Source organism: Vespula pensylvanica, chromosome 4, assembly GCF_014466175.1.
Source record: "Vespula pensylvanica isolate Volc-1 chromosome 4, ASM1446617v1, whole genome shotgun sequence".
NCBI classification, from domain to species: Eukaryota; Metazoa; Arthropoda; class Insecta; order Hymenoptera; family Vespidae; genus Vespula; species Vespula pensylvanica.
The window spans coordinates 9,492,674-9,505,194 of record NC_057688.1 but is presented as its reverse complement, the minus strand read 5'-3'; the positions used below and the strand labels follow the sequence as shown (position 1 = coordinate 9,505,194).

General features: G+C 36.8%; 1 long non-coding RNA gene across 1 annotated transcript in view; it reads left to right on the top strand.

Annotated features, from left to right (window-relative positions):
- The first annotated feature begins 338 nt into the window (after positions 1-338).
- Positions 339-12,521, top strand: part of LOC122628656 — a 108,504-nt gene continuing 96,321 nt past the window's right edge. Inside the window, exon 1 of the long non-coding RNA XR_006327089.1 lies at positions 339-380. This is a non-coding gene — a long non-coding RNA (uncharacterized LOC122628656). The remainder of the gene's footprint in view (positions 381-12,521) is intronic.

The following is a 12,521-nucleotide window of genomic DNA, read 5'->3' as shown; positions in this document are numbered from 1 at the left end:
CTACATTTTCGTCTATCTAAATACCGATATATATAATCCACTTACAACAAAGTGATCGCTTAGAATCACGCTTATACACGAATCAAACTCATCGCATTTTCACTCGTTATCGCTTATACGTATACTGTAACTATTAATAATAACAATAATATTACTAGTGACAATGTTGATATTAAAAGTGTTCACACATTTATACGCACACACGTTTACAGAAGTTGGATGGATCGAGAGGGAAAAGAAAGAAGAAAGAATACAAAGAAAAAAGAAGAGCAAAGGAGAGAACAAAGTAAAAAAAAAAAAAAAAAAAAAAAAAGAAGAAAAGAGAAGAAAGATAGAGGATTCGGAAGGAAGAAGAGAGGAAGAAGGACAAGTGCACGGAGGTAAGCAGTAATTCCGTTTCGTTAAGCAATTCCGACGTGCTTCGTTCGATAACGTCCGGCGACCGGAGCTTCTCATAACGAATGAATTTATTCGTGCGCGAGTTTACGCGGACCGCGTTCACCTGGAAAATTTACAGGGAACGCTTGGAATATACATACATATACATACATACCCGACGCAGAGATACGCGAGCAACGTGCACGCTCCGCAGAATTTCGTATTCTTTCACGCGCGACCCCTTCTCGAGGCAACCCTCGTCCTCACCCTCGTCCTCACCCTCGTCCTCACCCTCGTCCTCACCCTCGTCCTCGTCCTCACCCTTACCATCCTCACTCTCATCCCCCATTCTCTCGATCCTCTCAACTATAGCTTCAACCTCTCTATCTCTATCTCTTTCTCTTTCTATCTCATTCTGTTTCTCTCTCTTTCTCTCTTATTCTCTTTTTCTCTCTCTCTTTCTCTCTCGCTCGCTTTCGTTCTTTGTTTCTCTACCGTTGTCTGTTTATTCTCATACGCGTCGGTATCTCCGACGAATTTACGATAATCGTTCTCCTTTCATATATTTCCGAAGAGTTTTCCAGCTTCCACGGAACCCGATTCTTTCGAAAACAAAGAAGAAAAAAAAAAGTCCTTCGATCCATGAAATATTTGTAAAAAAAAAAAAAAAAAAAAAGTATATATTCGTTTCGCGAATCATTGTTTTTCACTCGTTGATTTAGACATTTCTTTTCTTTCTTTTCTTTTTCATTTTTTGATTTTTACGTTTGAATATTAACTCGAGGTTTTACGCGATACGTATGTTATTCGCACAAACGGATCATACAAATAATTGCCTGTAAGTTATTAGCGATTAGAAGAATTTCCTCTATTTCCTGCTTTTATATATTTCCGAAGAGTTTTTCAATTTTCATGGAACCTGTCTTTTTTCGAAAATGGAAGCTGCCAATCAAGAAAATTTTTACTCGTTTATTCAGAGATATATATATATATATATATATTTTTTTACTTTTATGTATTAATAACAGTTCGACGTTTTATACGAACGTATGTTATACGTGCATATCCATATATATATATATATATATATATATATATATACGTATATAATAGTTTATAAGTTAATATTAGATTAGAAGGACATTGATATTTTTTTTTTTTAACGGAGAATTAACTGCGAATATCAGTTAATTTTTATGTGACAAAAATACGACGATGAGTGCATCGTTAATTAGAGATCTTAGGGTATAAATGAAGATAATATTTCTCATAGGTTTTTAATTTGCGACAAATTTACACCACATCGATTTGTGGTCATTTATAAAGCACTCCACCGTGTAATTGACCTTTCGATAATGTAAATATACCTTTCCTGGGTCAATGCTAGTGAAAATGCTGTTACTATCGTTGTACGATTCGTTTTGTAATTAATTTTAATTTTATTGAAAATAGAAAAAAAATATTCGGCAGTTAATCGATAATAATGATTTTGTGAGTAATCGTACGTGGTCGGTCAACATAATCGATGATATTGCTCAGAGAGAGAGAGTGAGAGAAAGAGAGAGAGAGAGAGAGAGAGAGAGAGAGAGAGTAGTAGCAGTAGTAACATCGATATTAAAAATTCGATCTCAATATCGATGAGAGATTCATGCGAATTTGTTGGTCGATTCGAAGCTATTCGTTGGGAAAATGACGGGGATTGCTAATAACATCCCATAAAGCGCGTCATACATGTGTAGATATATATATATATATATATATATATATATATATATATATATATCCATGTGTGTGTATATTTTTACATACAAGTTTGTAAAATATATGCATAGTTACGTATAGATATAGTTACATAAGTAAGCTTTTGTTCGACGTTTTGCACGTTACCGATTTACCGGCATAATACTATACAACATAAATGAACGGATAACGAGAACGTTGCCAGGATAAATAATGAATAATTCATTTCTTTTGTATTTGGAATATATTTATCGAACGACTAATTAAAGATAACAAGGAGAAGCTCTTATAGGAATAATACGATATGATAACAATTCTATATATATGTATATATATATACACATATATAATATGTTCGATATATAATAATAGTAATATAAACATATTGTTTTTCAAACGCATAATAGAAAAATAATAATTATTTTGCAATGTGATGCATAACGATGTTAATATATGATAATTATTAGCATTATCGTCATTGTTATTAGTATCATTATTACGAATATTATCGTTATATTATTCCTAGCAACATGATGATAAATTCGAATCGAAACAAGCAATTAAAATGGTAAAGATATAATTGATGAACGTTTCTAGAAAATATTGCGAGTATCAAAATGCAGAGATCTTTTTATTTTCTTTTTTCTTTTCATCGTATAATAATGCACGCGTGCGTACGATAAATACCTATAGTATATCAATACCTACAAATTTAATTTTTCATTACGAAAAGTTAGTTTATGTTAAATCGATAAAAAAAAAAAAAAAAATCAGTAATAAGTAGAGCGTGCTATTTTTTTTTTTTTTTTTCATTTTTACGATCGTCGATCTCGAGACCGAGGCGATAATGTTCGATCGAACCAAAATAAATACTAATTCGTATATTATATAAAAAGAAAGTAGGAACGAGAACGTAGAAATAAATGGAAATAAAAAAAAAAAAAAAACGTTTTATATTTGTCTGGCGGCCTTTGTACGGGCTGATTCTCGTAGACTATGCGGCTACTTACTGCATTTGAGCCTTGCGCGAATAGAGTTTTCTAGGAAAGTCTGGCCTCGTTCTTGAAATGTTCTTCGATATTCCGCTCGCGTACCTTGCAAACGAGATTCCGACTGGTTGTGGGAGGCGAGAACTATTTTTGCGAGTTGGTGGAACGTAGTAAAGACGAACGTTACGTGTGGGACGAACTATCTGTTGAAGTTGTATAACGTTGTAACTGAAAGAGTAAGAAGAAAGAGAGAGAAAGAATATATACGTACATGTATCTGTGTGCACCTTTCTATATATCGGTGTGTGTGTGTGTGCGTGTGTGTGTGCGTGTGCGCGTGAATGAGAAAAAGAGAGAAAATAAGTAAAGCTTCGTAGCGTATTATTTTCGTTTTGCAATTCGGTTAACACTTTAGAATGCTTTTACGCTTTTCGTCTGACTTCGTTACACCCTTTTTTTCCTTTTTGTATTCTCTCTTTCTTTCTCTCTGTCTGTCTCTGTCTGTCTCTATCTGTCTCTTTTCTCTTCCTATTCTCCCTTTTCTTCTTTCTCCCAGACGGTTGTTTTAACTTCTCTTTCTTTTTCTCATTCTTTTTTTTTTTTTTACAATCCAAAACAAATAACTCGTTGGTCGTTCCCTTTCCCTTCGCGGTCCGATGGATAATACATCTACCAACGTTCTCTCCTCGTTCTATTTACTTTTTTATATTATGTGAAAAAAGAATCTCCTCTTCGATTCCTATAAAGATGGAAAACAAGAGGCAACGTTTTCTCTCTAATTACGTTTCCATTACAACGTTTTTCAAGTTATATATTCTGCGGCAATGGAAATTCTACTGAGCAAGAGAAAGAGACAGAGAGACAGAGAGATAGAATAGATAGATAGATAGAAAGAGAGAGAGAGAGAGAGAGAGAGAGAGAGAGAGAGAGAGAGAGAGAGAAAGAGAGTTAGACCGGGCAAAGTCCTTGGAGAATACATTTTGTCTACCCTCGGGCAAGAATTCCCGGAATATGTATGTCGTAGAAAGATGATGGTTGGTAGGTGGGTAGATGGGTAGGTAGGTAGGTAGGTAGAGGATAAAAAGCGCTAATAGTGTATCAAGTCTTTAGGGTCGGTATAGCAGGTCACTGTAGAAAAGTGACTACAGAGAAGAGTGAGTAGCAGTGGTAAGAGAGAAGGAAGAAGATGACGAGGAGGATGAGGATGAGGATGAGGATGAGGATGAGGATGAGAATAAGGATGAGGATGAGGACTAGGAGGAAAGAGTAAAGAAAAAAAACGGGATAGAAAAAGAGAAAGAGAGATAGATAGATAGAGAGAGAGAAAGGAAGAGAGAGATGAAGAAGAGGGTAGAAACGGATAGGATATAAGGTGGACAGAAAAAAGGTAACATTAAGAGGCGCTGAGCTGGCGACACGGCAATCTCAGGAACTTGGTAGAAAAAAATCCGCGTTCTTCCCTTCACCTTCTCTCCTTCTCTTTCTCTCGACAAGGAGAAGAAGGAAAGAGGAGGAAAAAAAAAGAAAAACGCTCGCTAAAAGGTCGTTAAGGTTAATGCGTCGCGAGGAAAGGCGGTGGTGGCAACGGCAGTCGTCGAGGCTCTGCTGCCACGACTTGTCTCTACTTCGTTTTAAGAATCCGCCCTTTTGCTAAGGGAATGGTCTGACATTTGTATGCCGTGAGAATAGAGGAATATACTATATACCTTTATATCGGCACGAGAAAAAGTGGAAGTCGGAAGGCAATTTTTCTCACTCGATGACTCCGACTCTCTCCCTCTTTCTCGTGTCTCTTTTTTTTTCTCTCTTCGCGAAACTCTTTTTTATATCACGCTTTTAACGTTTCGACCGGACGATTCTTTTCTCAATTTCTTCTCCTCTTTTCTCTCTCTCTCTCTCTCTCTCTCTTTCATTGGTTAATTCTTGTTGTCTTTATCCCCTTCTCCGTTTCTTTCTTTATTTATTTCTTTTTCTTTTTTAAAGCAACAGTCGATTCGTCAGTCAAGGAACGAACGACGGAAATAAGATCTTTGTTGATTTTCTTTACATTTTATTTCCATATTATAATCCAATTAGCGTTTCCTTTCTTACGAGACGATGACAAGGACGATACCTCCCGTTAATTAGCGTTGTTTGTGCCACGGTAAAAAGCTTCGAGCTCGTTCTCACGAAGACGTATATATTCTCTTTGGCAGTGGTAGTTAGTGCTCGGTTATAGTCCGATGAGAATTTAAAATCTTTCCTCTGGCCTGAGGTTGCTAACGTGGAAAAGTTTCGGAGAGAGAAGGAGAAAGAAAGAGAAAAAGAAAGCGAGAGAGAGAGAAAGAGAGAGAGAGAGAGAGAGAGAGTTCGCGCTTCTTGCGAGCTCGATTTTACGCTCGTTCGAGAGTTAACGACCTCATGAATCCGGTAATTACTGTTCACCTTCGACGTTCTCCTCTTCCTACGATTTTTCTTAACGATCAATTCGATGGACATCCATCTATCTATCCGTTCGTTTCTTTCGTTCGTTAGTTACTTTTCAAAGATTCTTATTTCTTTGATTTTACTTTTCTTTTCTTTTTTTTCCCTTACTTACTTTCCTACTTTTTTGTTATTTCTTTGTTCCTTTTTCTTTGTTCCTTTTCTTGTTTTCTTCATTTCTTTTTTTTCTTTTTTTTACTTTCTCCTTTTTTTTTTCTTAATTCTTTCTTTAAAGAAATATATCACAGGTCGAAATCGTGTTAATATATTCCTTTATAGAGAACGCGATATATCTTCCAAATAGCGTTTATTACAAACAAAGAGTCGCCGACTCTGCACTATTAACAACCTGTTGCATTATGCTTCTTCGGCTTTGCTTTGATTAATCTACTTTTGTAATCGTTTTCTTTCCTTTATACGTACATACATACATACATACATACATACATACATACATACATATATATATATAAATGTATTCATATATTTCAATAATAATATATTTTAAAGAATCTTGGTATATCTAAATGCCAATGACTTTTGCGTGATGCGAAGGAACGAAAAAGGCAATATTAATCGCATAAGTGTAATAATATATTAATGTTAATGCTATTATCATCTCTTTCTTTTTGATCTTGTAAATTATATACCTATATATATATATATATATATATATATATATATATATATATACATAATTTTTTTTTTTGAAGAATGATCGCGTGTTACAGAACGAAAGATAGATAAAGAGAAGAGCGCGCGAAATAGAAAGAGAGAGATAGAGAGAGAGAGAGAGAGAGAGAGAGATAGAAAGATAGAGAAAGATAGGAAAAGAGAGAGGGAAAGAGAGAGAAAGTAGTAAGGTGGAAGGTAAAAAGAATGAGCGAGACGAATAAGCACCGTCCGGGAGATTATCAGATAAAATATCCAATTTAAAGTTTCATCGTAATTTTACGATTCTTGGAAGAAAATTAATAGTATTATCTAGCGGTACTTCCCAACCGGGGCATACTACCCCCTCATCCTCCTCTTCTCTTCTCTTCTCTTCTTTACCCCCTTACCTCACACCCTTTTACCTTCTCTCTCTCTCTCTCTCTCTCTCTCTCTTTCTCTTTTGGCTCACTTCATCATCTTACTTTCTCGCTTTTTCCACTAACATCCTCTACGATTTTCTCTCTCTCTCTCTCTCCCCCCTCCCTCTCTTTTTCTTTCTCGCTCTCTCATCTCGGGAAAGAAAGTTTGAAAATAAGCAGCCTATTACTCATTACCAGCCGGTCTTATCGGCTTGGGACTCGGAAGGTACTTTCAGCTGATATAAACGCGCTCTTCGTGTTTGTTAAATACGCTGCTTCAATGTAAACTTTTCTTTTGGTGATTCTTCAATCGTGAAAAGTAATCGTCGTGTATGCACGTGTGCGTGCGCCATACAGATATCAAGGGAACGATATCCGTATGGTTAAAATTTTATTTCCATTCGATCGTAATCGAAATCGTTTGCTTCCCGGTAATCGATCGGATTTCGATACGCGCGTCTGTTTGAAATATTTTAAACGGATTTTTTTTTTTTTTTTTTTCACGGATAAATGTTTGTTAAATTTCTTTCTTCCTTTTTCTTTCTTTTGTATAATTCTTTTTTCTTCCTGACAAGTAAGAGATACCTTTTAGAAAATCAATCTTCCTCACGATGGAAACTGCGGTTTGCTATCTACTGCGAGATCCTTCAACGATTGCACGTTTAAAGGCAGAGTCAGGATTTCGTCCGCTCTGACTCTTGCGAATACATCGACCGTCGAATTGAACGAAACGTAGACCTTCTTGTTCCCCCACCCCTCTTGTCCCCTTCAACCCTCGTCCCACTCTTCCCTTTCTCGATCCGATCCATCCGACTCTATCAGTCCCGCCCTCGTTGGAAAATCGTAGCTTTCTCTAGACTCGGGTCAGAGATCAGCTTTCGACGCTTTTGTTCCTTCGGTATGGACACACACGTGAGGTTTCATCCGATCGACCGAATCTAATGGATCTGATTTGTCGCTAAATTTCGTGCTCTAGGATAACCTAGAGAGATCGACCGCCATGACAAAGTTTCCTTTTTCCACCATCCTCCTCCCTTCTCCACCTTCTCCCGTTCAATTGATTCACTCGATTTCGTCCGATCTCGAAGTAGGTATTCTATTTTTCTTTTTTTCTTAATTCTTTTTCCCTTTCCTTTTTTCTTTATATTTAAAGATCGAAGCTATCGTTCCAAGTTATCGAACTATGCTCCTCGTCCGAGAGTCTCGATGACTTTTTATTTCTATTTTCTGTTCGCGATTGAATGTAAAGTGGATTCGGTGTCGTGCGTGACCGAAGCAATTTTAGATCGAATTTGCTGATATCTTGGAACAACCCTTGAACCGAACGACCGAACCGACCGAACAGTACGAAGGAACGAAGGAACGAACGGTTAAGTACATAGAGAGGTAACTAAACGGAAAAGCTTGAAACTCTTAGAAGATTTTACACACGTTTTGGAAGAATACCGATGAATTCTTTATCATTTTAATTGCGACGGTACACACGTATATACGGATAGTCGTAGGAGTACGATCGCACGCATTCGCGTAGGTAATAGGATAATAATTTCAGATGGTTATCTACTTGTAACCACTTTGCTAAAAATACCTTATGTGCAATTACTATCTTAATGAAATCCTTGATTACCTAAGTAAGTAGCTACTTATGTACCTTGGAAAACGATCGCCATAAGTCGCCATATTTAATTTTTCAAATGGTTTACGAACGCGTAAAATTTCTAAGATACACGAAAAGCGAAGTCAAAAAGCATTAGAGCGTTCTCGAACGAAAGTTTATACATGTATATATATACACATATATATACTATACATACACGTGTATACGTAGATATCTACATACATAAGTATAAGTATACGTTTGTACGCACGTACCCGAGTATCTATGTGTAGATTTAGACCGACAGACTTCGTCTTTCGAAAGGAGATGCCGAAATCTGCGTAACAAGCTGCAGAATCTTTCCGACATAAGGTAATTAACTTTGGTAAGCCACGGAGAAGCGAGATGGGCGAAAGGAAGCCCGCATAACCATACGCTAAGTTTATTTTACGGGATGAATTTAGTTAGTCGAGAGAAAGATAGAGAGAGAGAGAGAGAGACTCCTCTCTTGTACAAGTTTATCAGGTGGGATTCTTCGGCAGTTACGAAGCGGGAGAGTAATGTTTAATCAGGGCAATAGACCGTGTATATTGTTATCTAAGTTTGATTGAAATTCGAACGATCGAAGGATCGATCCGATGAATCGCGGTTCGAAAAGATTCTTCGCTTGAAATAATTCAAGATCGATCATGATACTTTGTACCAGCAAGTAAATATTAACGAGGATATTAACATCCTACTTAATTGGTTTGCTTTAGAATTATTATCTAATAGAAGATACTCGAATAATGCTCTTTTGTAATACCGTAGTCTTCTTCCTCTTCTTCTATTATCATCGTCGTCATAGCTCTCCCTCCATACTCGTTCCTTATCATCGTCTTTCACCATATCAGTCAATTTCTCGTCCGATAGACACGCACGATAGATCGCTTATACCACTACCGCGAGAGCTGCCGTGCATAACCTTAATTTCCGCTAGGATCCTCTTAATTAAGGATCCTCCACTTCCCATTAGATTCTCTTCCTTCTACATGCTACGTACCTATTCCTCGATAATACTCTTTTACCGAACTAAAGATAACGTTTATATTTTCCGGCATCGATAAATGTGTCCGTTACGATGGTTTATCAAACACGTATAACACGTATACGTGTGTATATGTGTGTTGCGTGTATATTATATATATATATATATATATAACTTTCGTTTCGACATGCCTCAAATTTCTCGAAGAGAAATACTACTCATCATGGAAAAGCTTCATCGATCGATCTCGTACGGATCTTCCTTATAAATCGTACGAACGCTTCAAACGTCTATTTATCGTTGCGAATTTCGTTCGACTTCAAACGAAATTTCACATCTTATTGTAAATATTAATTATTAGGATACGTATTTATGCGATATTAAATACATCGAGAACGTTCTCCTAGGTATGTTCCACTCGATATAGAACAACTCGTTAATAAAAATCTTGCGATCATTTAAATACGATATTTCGATATCCTATAGATATTTATAATAATTTTGAGAAAAATACGTTCGGTCTTTATCGAGAAATATTCTCAAATATTATTTCGATAATGCAATCGCGCGTTAATGATCGTCGTTCGTTTTATTTTCGAATACTATACATTTGCCTACGTAAATATCCGATAAGTCGAATTATTATATATCGCATTGACCGTTCGTTGCTATTCCGTAGTTGATTTTTTTTTCTTTCTTTCTTTCTTTTTTTTTTTTTATTCGTTGATTCGTTGATCGAAGTGAGGTAGCATGAAACTTTATATTCTCTCTCTTTCTCTCTCTCTCTCTCTCTCTCTCTCTCTATCGTTCGACGAGATCCTTTAAAAGCTGCCGGTGACATCCACCTATAGAAACGTATCTACATATTGCTTGTCGGAATAAATAATTCATGTAGAGATGAGAGTTCTCGTCGGGGGTTAAAAAACGGCGTAGCATCGGGGTGTGAAAGGTGGATCGAGGATGAGGATGGGGGTGGGGGTAAAGATGGGATGGGGAATGGGGTGTGGGGGTGGAGGGTTAAGGGAAAGGGCGATGAATCGATCTGTAGATGTTTTAAACAGCTGCTTCTAAAGCCGGCATTTAAATACGAAACACATTTCGCACTTGTAGTAATGAATTTCAGAGACGGTGCAAGCGACGACGACGACGACGACGACGACGACGATGACGAGGACGAGGACGAGGTAGGACGATGAGTACCGAGTTGAAAAGTTGCTTGCAGTAACCAAAAAAAAAAAAAAAAAATAGGAAAGAGAGAAAAAAAAAAGAGAAAAGAAAGAAAGAAAGAGAGAGGGAAAGTGAGACAGAGAGATAGAGACAGAGGGATGAAGAAGAAGAAGAAGGGTGGGGAAGGGGTGGAGGGGAAGGAGATACAATGAAGAGGTAGACGTAGAAAGAGGGAGATAGAGTTGCTGTCGACGTAAAAAAAAAAAAAAAAAAAGAAAAAGAAAAAAAAATAAAAACGCAGATGATGTTGAAAGCTTCGGAATATATTCCACGGTAGGAACACGAGCGAACGAATAAACGAATGAACGAACGAACGAATCGCAAAAAGTCGCATTAACGGTACTAAACCGTAGCGGAAGATTTCCTGGGAGAGATGACGCGTGCGTTTTTTTCCTTTTTTTTACTTTCTTTTTCTTCTTCTTCTTCTTATTCTTTTTCTTCTTTGTCGATCAAAACGGAAGGGAGGAAGAGATGGAAAGAGAGAGAGAGAGAGAGAGAGAGAGAGAGAGAGAGAGAAGAATTAAAAAAAAACGAGTTAGTTAAAGAAGAAGAAGAAAACAATCGACCGGTTTTCATTTTTTTTTTCTTTTTTCTTTTTTCCCCTCGTTCTTGTTCTTCTTCTACTTCTCATTCGTTAATCAAAATTAACGCTTGTAAAAATTTCGAAGAGATTTCTTTTTCTTCTTTTTTTTTTTTTTTTGTTTTACTTGAAGAAAAATGATGGTGAGAATAGGAGAAGAGTTTTTTCATCTCTTTCTTGATATAAACTTTTTAGCAGCCTTATTCTTTTTTTTTTTTTTTTTCAATTTTATTTTTATTATTTATTTATTTATTTCCTTTTCTTTTTTTTTTCTTTTCGAAAGTTCACTTAATCCATCTATATTACCATGTACACAGAGTGTACAATCACTCTTTAATTATTTTCGATTTTTCTGAGAGAAATCGGTAGTAGTAATAGTCATTTTTCAGTAATCTATAATATTTGCACGGTTCAGCGGTTCGGTTCGTACGTGAATGGGATCGATTGATATATAAGAAAATTGGTACATTGTATATACGTGAATATACATATATATTATACACACACACACACATATATATATGTGAACAGTGTGCCGTTAGGAAAACAGGACGTGTCGTTCTAACGAAGTCGTTGAAATCAGGATCTTGCAGAATGGTACGTTGTTCGTTGTTCATTGTCGTTGTCGTAGTCGTCGCAGTCGTTGTCGTTGTCGTTGTCGTGCGAGTCGGTTCAAAGGCTCGTTACTGGTTAAGTACTTACACCTCTATGAGTCATGAGAACTCAGGTCAGACATCTAACTCTTCAAGCAACAGGAGGAGACAAGAAGTAGTATAGAGATACTAGCAGTCACGCCGGCCTCAGGCTCATTGTCACTCAATGACGACCTCCAAACTACTTTTGTATATATATATATATATATATATATATGTGCGTGTGTGTGTGCTGGGTGTCGCGGCACACTCTCATGTGTGCGTACGTGCGTGCATTCGTTTCTGTGTTTGTGCGCGTATGCTACTGTATAGACAGAAACGACAGAGATAGAAAGAGAGAAATAGAGAGAGAGAGAATGAGAGAGAATGAGAGAGAGAGAGAGAGAGAGAGAGAGAGAGAGAGAGAGAGAGAGAGAGAGAGGAACAACGGTGAAGCTTCTATCAAAGTTTCTTCAGGGAAAAGGAAGTTTGGCCACTCTGTTCGTAGCACGCGGAACTTCGTCTTGCGGGTACAAAGGTATAAAGCTGTCGTGTCGCATCGTGTCTATGCAACTTACCAACGAGAACTCTCTCTCCATCTCTCTCTCTCTCTTTCTCGTTCTCTTTCTCTTTCTCTTTCTCTTTCTGTCTGCCTATCTCTATCTCTATCTCTATCTCTATCTTTAACTCTAACTCTGTCTTTCTTCTCCATCTTTTTTTCTCATTATTTTTTTCCTCTCTCGTTTTTCTTCTTCTCAATTTTTTCTAACCTTTTTTTTTTTCCTTTACCAAAGAATGGGTAAAGGATTTTATTG